This window comes from Solanum verrucosum, unplaced genomic scaffold, assembly GCF_900185275.1.
Source record: "Solanum verrucosum unplaced genomic scaffold, falcon-dt-bn FXZP01000007.1, whole genome shotgun sequence".
NCBI lineage: Eukaryota > Viridiplantae > Streptophyta > Magnoliopsida > Solanales > Solanaceae > Solanum > Solanum verrucosum.
The window spans coordinates 5,955,216-5,969,507 of record NW_026020177.1 but is presented as its reverse complement, the minus strand read 5'-3'; the positions used below and the strand labels follow the sequence as shown (position 1 = coordinate 5,969,507).

General features: G+C 37.9%; 1 pseudogene; it reads left to right on the top strand.

The window, feature by feature from the left end:
- Positions 1-3,219: 3,219 nt before the first annotated feature.
- Positions 3,220-4,440, top strand: LOC125829139 (uncharacterized; annotated as a pseudogene).
- Positions 4,441-14,292: the final 9,852 nt, after the last annotated feature.

The following is a 14,292-nucleotide window of genomic DNA, read 5'->3' as shown; positions in this document are numbered from 1 at the left end:
TCATGTACTTAGTGGTGGGGTTTGCAGCTCTTTCCTTCCATTTCAGCTAATTTAGTCTTAATTCGAGGATGAATGTTCCCAAAGGGGAGATAATGTAACACCCCGTATCCCAAAACAAACCTCAATGCAGATTTCCAGAAGTTGCAGGTGCAACCCACTGACCATAGGGTGACCCACGGCCTGTGCTGGTGGTCCTTTGTTCACATCTGCAACATTCCACAAAAACCCCCCTAGAAAATTGTCAAAGTGTTGATCCACGGCAAGACCCATGGACCGTAGTTAAGGTCACGGACCGTGGCCCATGTCCATGGATTAACAACCCTAGTTAGCCTAGAGTCACGACTGACGGTTGACCAGCATGGACCATCAGTCGATCGATGGTCCGTCGTTTCTGTCCAATGGTGAATCCAACACCAATTAAGTCAAAGGTCTTTTCATCTTTTCCTTATGCGTTGGACCCCTAAACTACATCTTTTAACCCCTAAACTATGTGGTTTTGGTAAGTTTTAGCCCAGAAACATAACTAGAACATACCTAACTGAAATCATTCATCAAAACTAAGAAAAATTAGAGCGTATAAGGAGAAAAAAGTTAGGAACCCTAGTTCAAGAATGCAACAAGGTTCCATCGGTTCCTTCCCCAAAATAAAAAGATTTCTTCGTGGAATTAGTTACCAAGTATGTGGGATTTCACTAGTGGGTTCCCTTCACCCATTAGGACCCTAGATTTCATTCAAAATCTTGATTCCCTTAATATTATCTATACTTAGGGTTTCTTGAATGTTAGAATTGTTGGGTTTTTAGCTGTTAGAATGATGAAAATCATATTATCAAGTTGTAGTATGGTTTTGCCCAGATTCATGCATAAACTCAGAAACCTAGCTATGCAATTCTTCTAGTTCATGAATTACACATGGTAGGCCAGTTAATTTAGTTACATATGAACATGCCTTAGTTTCAAATGCATTATTATCAGTATATAAATGTTACATTCTCAGTTTGCTTGTCAATTTTGAGCTATCCAGTATTACAACATTTCAGTCATAAAGTGCTAATTACTTAATCATATGGGATGTTTAATACCGAGTGGACTAGGGTTAGTCACCCTCAAGTCCCAGAAGTACATGCCCCGTAGGTTGTAAGTCCCTTCTGTGGGCATCATTTTAGTGATTGTGCCAGCATGCCTCTATACCTCTAGCAGGGTATATTGGGTCATCTTGATGGGGAGTATACATCGGACTTAACATTTAGCTCATATGGTTTTATGTCATTTATTAGTAGCTCCCTTACAGTTCAGTCAGATTCTATTGCATCGACCATGTTATCAGAATAGTTCAGAAATCTGTCTTACCATGTTATAAACTTGGTCATTGCATTCAATATTTCATGTTCAGTATTCTCAGTTTGTATCATGCTAATTTCATTTCATTGCTTAGATATATGTTTTTTTTCCAGTTATGTTATTTTTTAGTATTACTCTATCCAGCATGCTCAGTACCTTTCAAGTACTGACGCATACTTTTCGCTACATCTTCTCGTGATGTAGGTTCAGGTCCTCAGCAGACACTACACGCTTAGATCGGTTCTCGATCTTCAGTTCAGCAGCATCAGTGGTGAGTCCTCATTCTTCGAGGACTAGTGACATGATTATCCTTTTTGTTTTTAGCTTTAGTTTCAGTTTTGCTAGATCTAGTTGAGGCATGTCCCAACATTTCTAGTCCGTGGAGGCTTTATTTCAAATATAGTGAGTTTCAGCTTTAGTCTTGGACTTTGACTTTTAATTTGTATTCAAATTGTCAGTTATCCTTATTCAAATTTAGTATATGAGTATTCTTCATCATTTCAATTTTTTAGATGATTTAGCTTTCGCACAGTACTTATTGTTTCAGTTTATATTTAGTATGCTTATGATTATGCCAACAGGGTTAGTTTGGGGTCACTCGTGATCCTAGGTCCCGTGTTGCGTCTCGGGAGTAGACTCGGGGCTAGACAAACTTGGTATCAGAGCATTAGGTTTAAGAGTTTTAGGATATCTGAAAATCTACACTAAGTAGAGTCCTTTTAATGGGTGTGAAGTGTACCACATCTAATGAAAAGGAGGCTGCAAAGTGTTTTAGGAAAACTTCATTTTACTTGTTACTCTTATCGTGCGTAAGGTGTTATCTAATTCCTCATTCTAACTCGATGTTTTGCACTTTCAGTGATCATGCCTCCTAGTAAAGCTGTCACCAGGAATTCTATTGCATGCAATGCTAGCACAGCTCATCCTGTCCCAGATCAGGATGTTTTGAATCTACATTATTGGAAAGAAATAGTAAACGCTGGCATGAAAGCTCATCTTAGTGTAATTAATCTTCTAAAAATGAGAATCTACATTATTGGAAACAAACATTAAACATTGGCATGAAAGCTCATCTTAGTGTAATTAATCACTTGATATTATTAGTGATTAAGGATTTATGCTGGATCAACATCTTGTATTATTATAGTTGTGCAATGTCTCACTTCTTCTTCTGTAGGATACTCAGTTGGCTCATACTTCTCATAACATAGTGTTCATAAGAGTATTTTCAATTGATACTTGTCTTCTCTTCCTCAAAAAAAGTATAGTCACCTTTGTCATGAGTATCATAGACTCTTGTTTAAACAATAAGTATTTATCTGTCTGCCTTGAGAACCTAGTTCTGTCATTTTTTTCCCTATCCATCAGGGATGCTATTACTAATTTTAGAGAATTAGTGATATAGCTGGAATATTTCTTGTAACTGTCTTATAATTATACCAACCATTCTTGAAGTAGGTTACCATTGGGGACCAAAGGCAGCACATGTACGTGGCATATCATTTACTTCAAGGCACATGTGTACTATATTTACACAAATAGGAAATAAGCACTTGATTGGTACATATACTTTTTAAGTTTGTAACTTTACATGCTTTCTTAACCTAGTGAAGAAGTTACCTAATGTATTGAACCCCTGAAGGACGAGGACCATAAATAGTTGGAACAAGTCGTCATTGCCTTTAAAAAGAAAATATTTCAACTATTTATTTTCATATTAGGCCAACATCAATTGAAAAAAAAAAACTTAAGAGTTCCATTATTTATAGTCAAATAGAAAAAAGAAATAACGAATCTGTTTTTTAACTTGGTTAGTGCTCATTTGTATATACTGCTCTTCCTCTTCTCCCTAAAATGATGATCATGAAAGTAACAACAATGTATGGACAAAATGAGTAGCAGGGTATGTGAATGTACCAATGCATCCATTGTAAAAAAAAATCCCTTCAAGCCAGGCCATAGCAGGCCATACAAAGTGTCATTTCAGAGATGGTTGGGTTAAAGGAACCCCTAGAGCAAAGTATTTGTACTATTTTCTGAGTATCAACATCAACAGGGTTCTATTACTGACTCTTCAATTCCCAAGAAACAGGTTTTTTCTGCAGCAACATCTGACACTGACTTAACAGATGCTCATTGATAATGTACACAATTCCATAAATCTGGTCGTGCGGCCACCATCTCCAGCGTTCTCTAGTAGACAACCAAGAATCCCTAGGCATCATTTGAGGCTTCGTGATCTGAAGATACTAGCTAAGCTAAGGCTCGTCTTACCAGAGAGGATCAAGAAGTCATTTTGCGTCTTCTTGATAGTGCTATGGAACAACTTCATTCATTAATTTAAATATGCACTTGCTCGATGTTTTTCCTTCCTTCATCACTCCTATAATTTCTTTAGTGTGATTTGGTTCAAAACTAGGAATTATATCAATCCCACTTTTTATTTGAGATGAGTGATACCAAGATTTTGGTATAGAAATAACACTCATCTTAGGTAATACTTCCAATCAAATACAAGATAGGTTTAAGCTCAAAATCTATAATGAGATAAGCCCAATTAATCGCTTGAATCAACCAATAGCTTAAAGAATTCCTTTTTATATCTTACTTTACTGAATGACCACCATCTTTATAAATTTATGTTAATCCACCATGAATTATATTTTCAATTGTAGCGTTCAAGTAATTAATGTGTGGTTAGATTTTTCACCTCCTGTACCACCAACATGCTTGGTCTAGATATACAGATTGGAATATCAATCTCATCGAGACAAACTACAAAAAGTCATGCTTCAGGAGCAGAATCTTTCTCAAATTCTAGTGTTTCCACGACAACTAATCAATTTTGTTCTACCTAATCCCTCTTTCATGACCACATATTTTTCCAGCTTAGGATGCCGGAAATCTTTCTTGATTGCAACTAATTTGATGATTGATAGGAGTATTATTTTGTTACAGGCAAAACAATCAGGTAAGAAGAGCACTGAGGCAGAGGTGATCCCAAATAGAAACTCAGAAGCAGCAGCGGCGATTGGAACTACTGACATAGATACCAATGTCTCCACTAAGGAATCAGATGATGAGTCCAAAAATATGTGATCATATGGTTATAGAATATATGCAATAGTTTTCGGGCTATTTCTTATTAGTTATGGTTCTGAAGATCGTTCAAATTATTAGTGAACTGTTCTATTAGATATATGAACATTATATTGCTGTTGCTTTTTTAGATCATCTAAGAGTACTGCTAAACAAGGTTCTTCCCTTTATCCTCTTTGTTAGAATTAATGTATATCTGACTGCTACTGAGGCATTGTCTGTGAGGCCTTGGTTGCTTTATTAATTAAAGATATATGTATGTTTTGCCATTCTGAAGGAAGCCAATTAGTACACTTCTAGCATAGGATGATGATAGAGTAATTTCATGGTAGACTATTTCTTATTATTAAAGTATAAGATGGTTGAAGAAGAGGTAGGAGTGGGGTGGACTACTTAGAAAATTACCTATGGAGTTAATAAATAGTGAATTGTTTACATAATTTTTTTAGATGTATGCTTTTATTTTAACTTGTATGGATGTAATAACTATTTGTTTCAACAGTCTATTTTTTATTTTGGTCAAGATTTGTAAAATAAAATAGGCCAAAATCTCATTATGATGTCTTGGTGATCCATTCATATTTTTAATGGTGGCTGCATTATTCATAAAAGATTTTTACTGGGAAAAGTGTACGAATTGTTGAGGAACTAAAAAAATATATCCATCGAAATATACAGGATTAGGACTTCCAAAAATATGGTAACAATGCTTGGAAAAATAAGGTAAAAAGTTAAATGCATTTAATATAGTCAAAGGGTAATTTTGATTATTTCTTTAAAAAAAATTACTTAGTTTTGACCTGTTTTGAATTTTGAAACCACAAATGCACTATTTTCCTACTTCCTCTGATCAGGACTTCCAATAAAATGGTAACAATGTTTGGACAAACAAATTTAAAAGGTTAAATGTATCTATTATAATCAAAGGGTAATTTTGTTAACATAAAAACTCAACTTTGACATGTTATGAATTTTGAAGCTCCAAATGCAACATTTTCCCACTTCCTCTTGTTTTTTTTCTTATTAATGTACCCAACTTTTTGCATCATTTGCATATGAAGGTTAAAACTAACTTTCTAGCACTAGCCACAACTAAGGATGCAACAAGTTGCTAACTAAGAGTTAAGCCTATAACTAGCCAGATTCCCTCCAGCTTGGCATCACCACTACTTTTCCAGTAAGGTTCTAATCTACTAGATAATCGCCTATCACCCCTAACACAACTACCAAATCTGACCATAACAATAATCTGATCCACTTCCATTTTCTTCAAACCAACAAGAAAGACATTGATCAAAATATGCCTCAACAAAAATCATCAACAATGACATCAATCGTAGTTACCCCTACAATATCAATACTATTGCTCCCCTCCTCATCCTCTCATGATGGTTTCTACCCTCCTCCACTAAATCATGGATATTTTACTACTACAAGTGATGATCCTACTTTCTCAACTCTCTAGGATATTGATGAACACCAGCTGAATCTCGACGTTACTCTTCGTTCGTAAGAGATATTGACAGCTCTATGTTTTTATCCCATTTCTACTAGCTCTTATTAGTAAAGAGGAAATTTTCTGTATTTTTTTCTTCTTCTTCCTTAGAATAGCGAGCAACTAAAGGTGCTACCCCACTACTAAGGCCTCAGATCTAATGAATTAGTCACTCCATTACTAGCTAGGTGTAATTGACAATAACAAATTTGTTTATGTTTTCCTTCAACCGGCTAAAGCATAAACTTGTTTTATTAGACAACCACCAAACAGTACTCATAAACAACTAAGACTTCACTTCTTAAGTTCAAACCAATGCTAGAAAGTAAACATGACACACAATAAGTATAACTTTAAGGCACAAACTAAGAAGTGAGAAACCAGTTACATTCCAACCACGGTATAGACCCAACCAGATCAATATGTTATGTTGAGTGTTGTGAAGATGTACTAGCTACTTTAATGTCATAACAGCCAAATAGCTTCAAATGCTTATGTGAACAGAGCATTTATGCCCCCAAGCTACCCAAGGACACGGACACGGGACCTAGGATCACGAGTGACCCCAAGCTAACCCTACTAGCATATAATAAGCATACTTAAAGATAACTGAATTAAGAAAGTAATATGGGGAAGCTTAAAACGTCATGTAAATTGAAAAGATGGGGTAGACCCATTAATATCTAAATAAAAGAACTATGAGTTTAATGACAACTGAAATATCAAAATCCAAAGCTAAAACTGATTCTAACTATGTCTGAAATAAGGCCTCTAACTGACTAGAAATGCTAGGACATGCCCCAGCTAAATCTAGCAAAACTGAAATTAAAAAGTAAAAGTAGAAAGAAAATCACGTCAATCCTCCTCGAAGAATGAGGACTTACAACTGATGCTGCTGAATAGGAGATCGGGAATCGATCTATGCGTGATTTGAATTTTGAGGACCTGAACCTACATCACGGGAAGATGTAGCATAGAGTATGCCTCAATACTTCAAAGGTAGTGAGCATGCACGATAGAATAAAGTTGAACAATGTACATGATTAAACATAGCATATAACTTAGCAAAGATACGAGATCAACATGATACTATACTCAAAATACTGAACATGAACTAACTGAATAAAATGAACAAGTTAATACATGTTGAAACTGAATGCTGAAATGTAACTGATAACCTGGTCAATACACTAGAATCTGACTGTAGGAGCTACTAATACCCCACATAAAACCACATGAGCTAAATGTGGAGTCCGATGTATACGCCCCATCGAGAGGACATAATATACCCTACTAGAGGTATAGAGGCATGACTGCCGTGGTCACAAAAATGTAATTCCCATAGCGGGGGCTTATAAACCTACGGGGGCACGTAGTTCAGGGACTATTCGGGTATAGTCCACTCGGTCTAAGTCTACTCCCAATTAGAATGTATATAATAAATATTGTGACTGAATAGTGAATTACTGAATAGCTCAATTACTGACATGCAAACTTTGATAATGCAAAAATAATAACTGATAATGTGACATTCGTAAACTGAAGCATGTATATTTGTTTAGACTAACCTAGCATATGTAATTCATGAACTTAACGAATCTACACATCTAGGGTTCTGAATATCATGCAAGAAACTAAGCAACAAAATGATAATTTGATTTGGATCATTCTAACAGCTAAAACCCAACAATTTCTAACATTCAAGAAACCCTAGGTCTAAATATTATTAAGGGAATCAAGATTCTGTCTGAAATCTAGGGACCTAATAGGCGAAAGGAACCCACTAGTGAAATCCCACATACCTGGTGACGAATTCCACAGAGAAATATTTTGATTTCGGGGCTGGAAGTGACAAGAACTTGTTGCGTTGTTCAACTAGGGCTGGTCGACTTCTTTCTCCTCTTTTGTTCTAATTTTTGCTTGATTTTGGTGAACGGTTGATTATGTTAGGTTCTAAATTAGTTTTCTAGGCTAAAACTAACCAAAAGCTCATAGTTTAGGGGTTCACCACATAAAGAAAAGACCAAACAACCACTGACTTAAAAGCTGTCAGGGGTCTCAATGGACCAGACTTACGGTCCGTGAATGGACCGACGGTCCATCCTGGCGACCGTCGATAGGGTTTTGGGACTCACATTTGATGGGTTTGAGCCACGAACCACGACCATGGCCCATGGTCTAACCTATGGTTCGTGGGTCTGGCCATGGGTTGACCCTTAGACAGTTTTCTGGATTCTTTTCTGGGATGGACTGCAGGTGGTCAATTACGGACCACTAGGACGGACTGTGGGTCACCCTACGGTCCATGGGTGGTGACCGTCGGTGGCACCTGCAACTTTTAAAATCTTTCTTTGGTAGTTGTAGCATATGGGGTGTTACATTTTCTCCCCCTTAGTAACATTCATCCTCGAATGAAGTCTAAATTAGTTGGGTAGGGAGGGAAGGAGCTGCAAACCCTACCACTAATTCCTAGAAACTAACTTCTGACTGAACTAAGTTCCAAGCACATCCAATTACGCTGAAAATGCAAGTATAAACTGAAGGAACATTATACTAAGACTGAAACAATGCATGAGTAACTGAAAGGCTAGAGAGGAACTATTACCTCAAGCTCCAATGGAATCAGAAGGATAGAGATGAGGATACTTGGCCTTCATGGCTGCTTCTGCTTCCCAAGTAGCTCCCTCTACGGACTGACTCCTCCACAAAACCTTAACTGAAGCGACTTCTTTGTTTCTAAACCTTCAAACCTGACGATCAAAAATCTCAACTGGTACCTCTTCATAAGTGAGACTATCCTGAACACCCATGCTTTTTAAAATTAAAATAGATGTTGGATCACCCACACACTTCTTCAACAACGAAATGTGAAAAATCGGATGCATTGCTGCTACTTCTACTGGCAGCTCTAACTCATAAGCCACTTCACCAACTCTTTTCAAGATCTTATAAAGACCTACATATCTACGATTGAGCTTCCCTTTCTTGCCAAATCTCATCACCCTACATCATGGGTGACATTATCATGAAAACCCAATCATCAACATGGAACTCCAAGTCCCATCTCTTTATATCTACATAGGATTTCTGGCGACTCTGGGTTGTCTTAAGTCAATATCTAATGATCTGAACCTTTTCTATAGCATGATGAACCAAATTTTGCCCTATCAAAGCTGCATCACCTACTTCAAACCAAAAAACTGGAGATCGACATCTACTCCCATACAAAGCCTCTTACGAGGCCATCTGATGCTGGAATAGTAGCTATTATTGTAGGCAAACTCTATAAGAGGAAGGTGATCATCCCAACTACCCTTCAAATTGATTACACAAGCCCTCAACATGTATTCTAAGGTCTGAATGGTACGCTATTCCTGACAATCCGTTTGTCGATGAAATGTTATGCTAAGATTAACCTAAGTACCAAGACCTTTCTGAAATAACTTCCAAAAATGAGAGGTAAGCAGAGGACCTCTATCTAAGAAGATAGACAAAGGAACTTCGTGCAACATGACTATCACATTAATGTAAAGCTTGGTGTAGTCCTCCGCCGAGTATGTAGTCTTAACAACTAAGAAGCGCTTAGACTTAGTAACTCCATTAGCTATAACCCAAATTGAGTCATGTTGTCTGCGAGTATTAGGTAAACCTGTAACGAAGTCCATGTTGATCTCTTGAGTCATACCTCCTGGTTTATGATATTCTACCTTCACTTGCTGACAATTAGGGCACTTAGCTACAAAATTTGTTATATCCCTCTTCATACCATTCCACCAAAATAGTTCCCGCAGATCGTGGTACGTCTTCGTGGCACCTAGATGAATAGAATACTAGAAGTTATGGGCTTCTACAAGAATCTATTGTCTCAACTCACTCACCTTAGGAACACATAATCGACCCTAATAGCGAAGCACACCATCTCCCCCTTGGGAGAAAACCTCAACTCTCTGTTAATAAACTGCACCCTTTAGTTGAAGCTATATCCGATCATTGTCTTCCTTTCCCTTAACCTCTGCCACCAATGAAGATTCTGAACCATTCTGAACTGTTACGCCACCATCTGATATGCTCATAAGGAGAACTCCCAAACAAGCAAGCCTACGAACATCGTTTGCTTTTTCCTTTGTTTCTTCCTCAACATGTGCCCCACTACCCATATATAGTCTACTAAGAGAAGCTGCTACTACATTGGTCTTACCAGGATGGTAAAGCACACTCATATCATAATCTTTAAGGAACTCAAACCATCTTCTCTGGTGAAGATTCAACTCTTTCTGGGTGAACACCTACTGAAGGCTCTTATGATCTGTGAACACATCTACGTGAACACCATATAAGTAATGTCTCTAAATCTTAAGTGCAAACCCCACTGCTTTAAGCTCGAGGTCATGAGTCGGATAATTCTTCTCATGCACCTTAAGTTGTCTAGAAGCATATGTTAAGACCTTACCTCGCTACATCAACACACAACCTAGGTCGACTCTGGATCCATCACAATAGATCACATAACCATCTGAACCCTCTGGGAGTGTCAGAACAAGAGTTATAGTCAACCTAATTTCTAGTCCTGCGATGCTTTTCTAACAATCATCTCACCACTAAAACTTATCCTTTTTCTAAATCAACTTAGTCAATGCATAGGCTATGGATTAAAATCCTTCCACGAATCTTCTGTAGTAACCAGCCAAACCCAATAAACTTCTGATATTTGTGGGAGAGGTAGGTCTGGGCCATTGTTTCACTACTTCTATTTTCTGAGAATCCACTCGGATCACTTCTCTAGACATAATATTCCTAAGAAAACCAACAAATTGCAACCAAAACTCACATTTGCTTAACTTAGCAAATAATTGGCATTCTTTGAGAGTTTGCATGACAACTCTCAAATGAGTCGCATGTTGTTTCTCATTCATATAGTAAATTAGGATATCATCAATGAAGATAACAATGAAAAAGTCCAAATATTGCTTAAACACCATGTTCATCAAATCAATGAAAGTTGCAGGAGCATTGGTTAGCCCGAAAGACATAACTACAAATACATAATGACCATTCCGAGTTCTAAAGGTTGTTTTCATGATGTCACTTTCTCTGACTCTAAGTTGATGATAGCCGGATCTAAGGTCAATCTTCGAAAAATGACTAGTACCTTGAAGTTGGTCGAACAAGTCATCAATCCTAAGGATATGGTACTTATTCTTGATTGTGACTTTGTTAAACTGTCGATAGTCAATGCACATCCTAAGAGAACCATCTTTCTTTTTCACGAACAACACTGGTGCACCCCATGGGGAAATACTAGTTCTGATGAAGCCCTTATCTAGAAGGTCTTTCAACTGTTCTTTTAATTCCTTAAGCTCAGTTGGAGCCATTCAGTAAGGAGGAATAGAAATAGCATGGGTATTTGGGAGGAGATCGGTTCCAAAGTCGATATCCCTTTCGAGAGTAACTCCGAAAAGATCTTCTGAAAACACTTCTGGGAACTCATTAACGACAGGGACTGACTCAAGAGTTCGGGCTTCGAAGCTTGAATCCTTAACCCAAACTAGATGATAGAGATAACCCTTAGAGATAATATTTATAGCCTAAAGGTAAGCAATGAATCGACCCATATGTGCTAAGCTACTACCCTTCCATTCTAAGATTGGTTCGTCTAGAAACTAAAACCGAACGATCGTAGTTCTACAATCAACTAAGGCATAACAGGAATGTAACCAATCTATGCCTAGAATGATATCAAAGTCTACTATTTCTAACTCTACAAAATATGTGATGTGACTTTCTGGGAAATTGTGACAGGGTAATTTCTATATACATGTCTAGCTATAAGTGGGTCACCAACTGCAGTAGAGACATAGAAGGGTTCTGAGAGAGTTTCTGGACTAACATTTAAGTTTACTGCTATATATTGAGTTACAAAGGAAAGAGTAGCCCCTGGATCTAACAAATCATAAACTTCTAAGTTAAACACTCGTAACGTACCAGTGACTACATCAGGAGAGTCTTCCTGATCCTGGTGAGCTTGAAGAGCATTCAACCTGTTTTGGTGTTGTCCGCCACCTGTACTAGATGAATTACCCTGCTGAGTCGGGCGATCTGCTAGTGCTGCTGAAGTTGTAGACTGAGCCCTACCATTATTTCCTAGATGACCCTATTTAGCGGTAGGGCGATCTATCAACCTATGACCAGACTGACCACAACCAAATCATTATTCCTTTCCTAAAAGACATTCACCCAGATGGTTCTTACCACACTTTGGACAAGTTAGGTAGGTTCTGGTGCCTGAAACACTCCTCTGAGACTTAGAACCTGATGCTCTACCTTTCTGATTTTGTCGAAACCTGGAAGATGGAAAGCTAGCTAATGAAGGTGCTAGAGCTGAAGACCTTTGTTGAAACTGAGAGATATTTCCACCACTCGAATTTTTTTGAGAGTACTCATTGTTTCATGTCCTAGCCTTCTTGTTCTCCTTATCATGTTCACTAATCTTATCTCCCTCAAGCTGCTGATAATGAATCATGAGCCTAGAGATGTTCGTATTTTCCAGTAGCATAGCATTCCTACAGTTTCTTTTCACTAATTCAGATACCCCATATAGAAACTTGTTCATTTAAGCCCTGGAATCGGCAACCATGTAAGGAGCATACTTGAAGAGTTGGGTGAACTTGAGTTCGTACTCTTGGACTGTCATGTTACCTTGCCTCAAATTCATGAAATCATGAGCTTTTGCCTCCCTCAACTCTCTTGGGAAGAACCTGTCCAGAAAAGGGTCACTAAAGTACTCCCAAGTGATAAGAGCCACATTTGTACCCCTGTTTTCTTTCCATGGAGTATACCAGATGTGAGCCACATCCTTAAGTTGGTAGGATGCTAACTCCACCCTATCATATCCTATCACTTGCAGCATTCCAAATATCTTCTTGACCTCATCTATGAACTTATGGGTATCCTCACCAATCTATGATCCTAAGAGTTCATGGGGATTCATCCTAACAAAATCAGGAACCCTGGCTGCCACTTATCCACCACTAACATTTTTAGGAACTGGAATCTGCTGGTTGTTCTGGTTTGTCACACTTTGAGCCAAAGGTTGAATGGTGTTTCGAAACTTAGCGTTTGAAACATCCTGATCTGGGACTGGAGGAGCTACTTTAGCATTGCGTGCATTCTCATTCCTTTGGTAAGCTCTACAAGAATGCATGATCTGAAAGAGCATAACGATGGATTAGAAAGAGATCATACCTTACGCACGATAAGAATATCAAGAAAATGAAGTCTTCCTAAAACACTTCGTAGCCTCCCTCTCAATAGATATGGTGCACTTCACACCCATGAAAATGAGTCTACTTACTACGGCTTTTCAGACATCCTAGGTCTCTTAAACTTGGCTATGATACAAAGTTTATAACACCCCGAAGCTACCCCCCAGATAAGGTTATGGGACCTAGGATCAGGAGTGACCCCAAGCTAACCCTGTTGGTATATCATAAGCATACTTAAAGATAATTGTATTAAGAAAGTACTATGCGGGGGATTAAAACATCATGTAAACTGAAAAGATGGGGAACACCCATCAATATCTAAATAAAAGAACTATGAGTGTAATGACAACTGATATATCAAAATCCAAAGCCAAAACTGATTCTAACTATGTCTGAAATAAAGCCTCTACCTGAATAGAAATGTTGGAACAGGCCCCAGCTAGATCTAGAAAAAACTGAAAGTAAAGACTAAAAGTAGAAAGAAAATCATGTCATTCATCCTCGAAGAATGAGGACTCACCACTGATGTTGCTGAACTAGAGATCGAGAACTGATCTATGCGTGATCTAGATGTAGGGGACCTAAACCTACATCAGGAGAAGAGGTAGCGCAAAGTATGCATCAGTACTTAGAAGGTATTGAGCATGCACGATAGAATAAAGCAGAAAAATCTACATAACTGAACAAAGAATATAGTTGAGCAATGATACAAGATGAACATGATACTATACTAAAAATATTGAACATGAACTAACTGAATGCAATGACCAAGTTTATACTTGGTGAAACTGAATGTTGAGATAACCTGGTCAATACACTAGAATGTGACTGTGGGAGCTACTAATAACCGACATAAAACAACATGAGCTAAATGTGGAGTACGATGTATATGCGCCATCGAGAGGACCCAATATACCCTGCCAGAGGTATAGAAGCATGACTGGCATGTTCAGAAAAATGTAATGCCCACATAGGGGACTTATAAACCTACAAGGGCACATTGTTCTGGGACTATTTGGGTACACTGAACCCTCATCCACTATGTCTAAGTCTACTCCCAATTAGAATGTATATAAGCAATATTGTGACTGAATA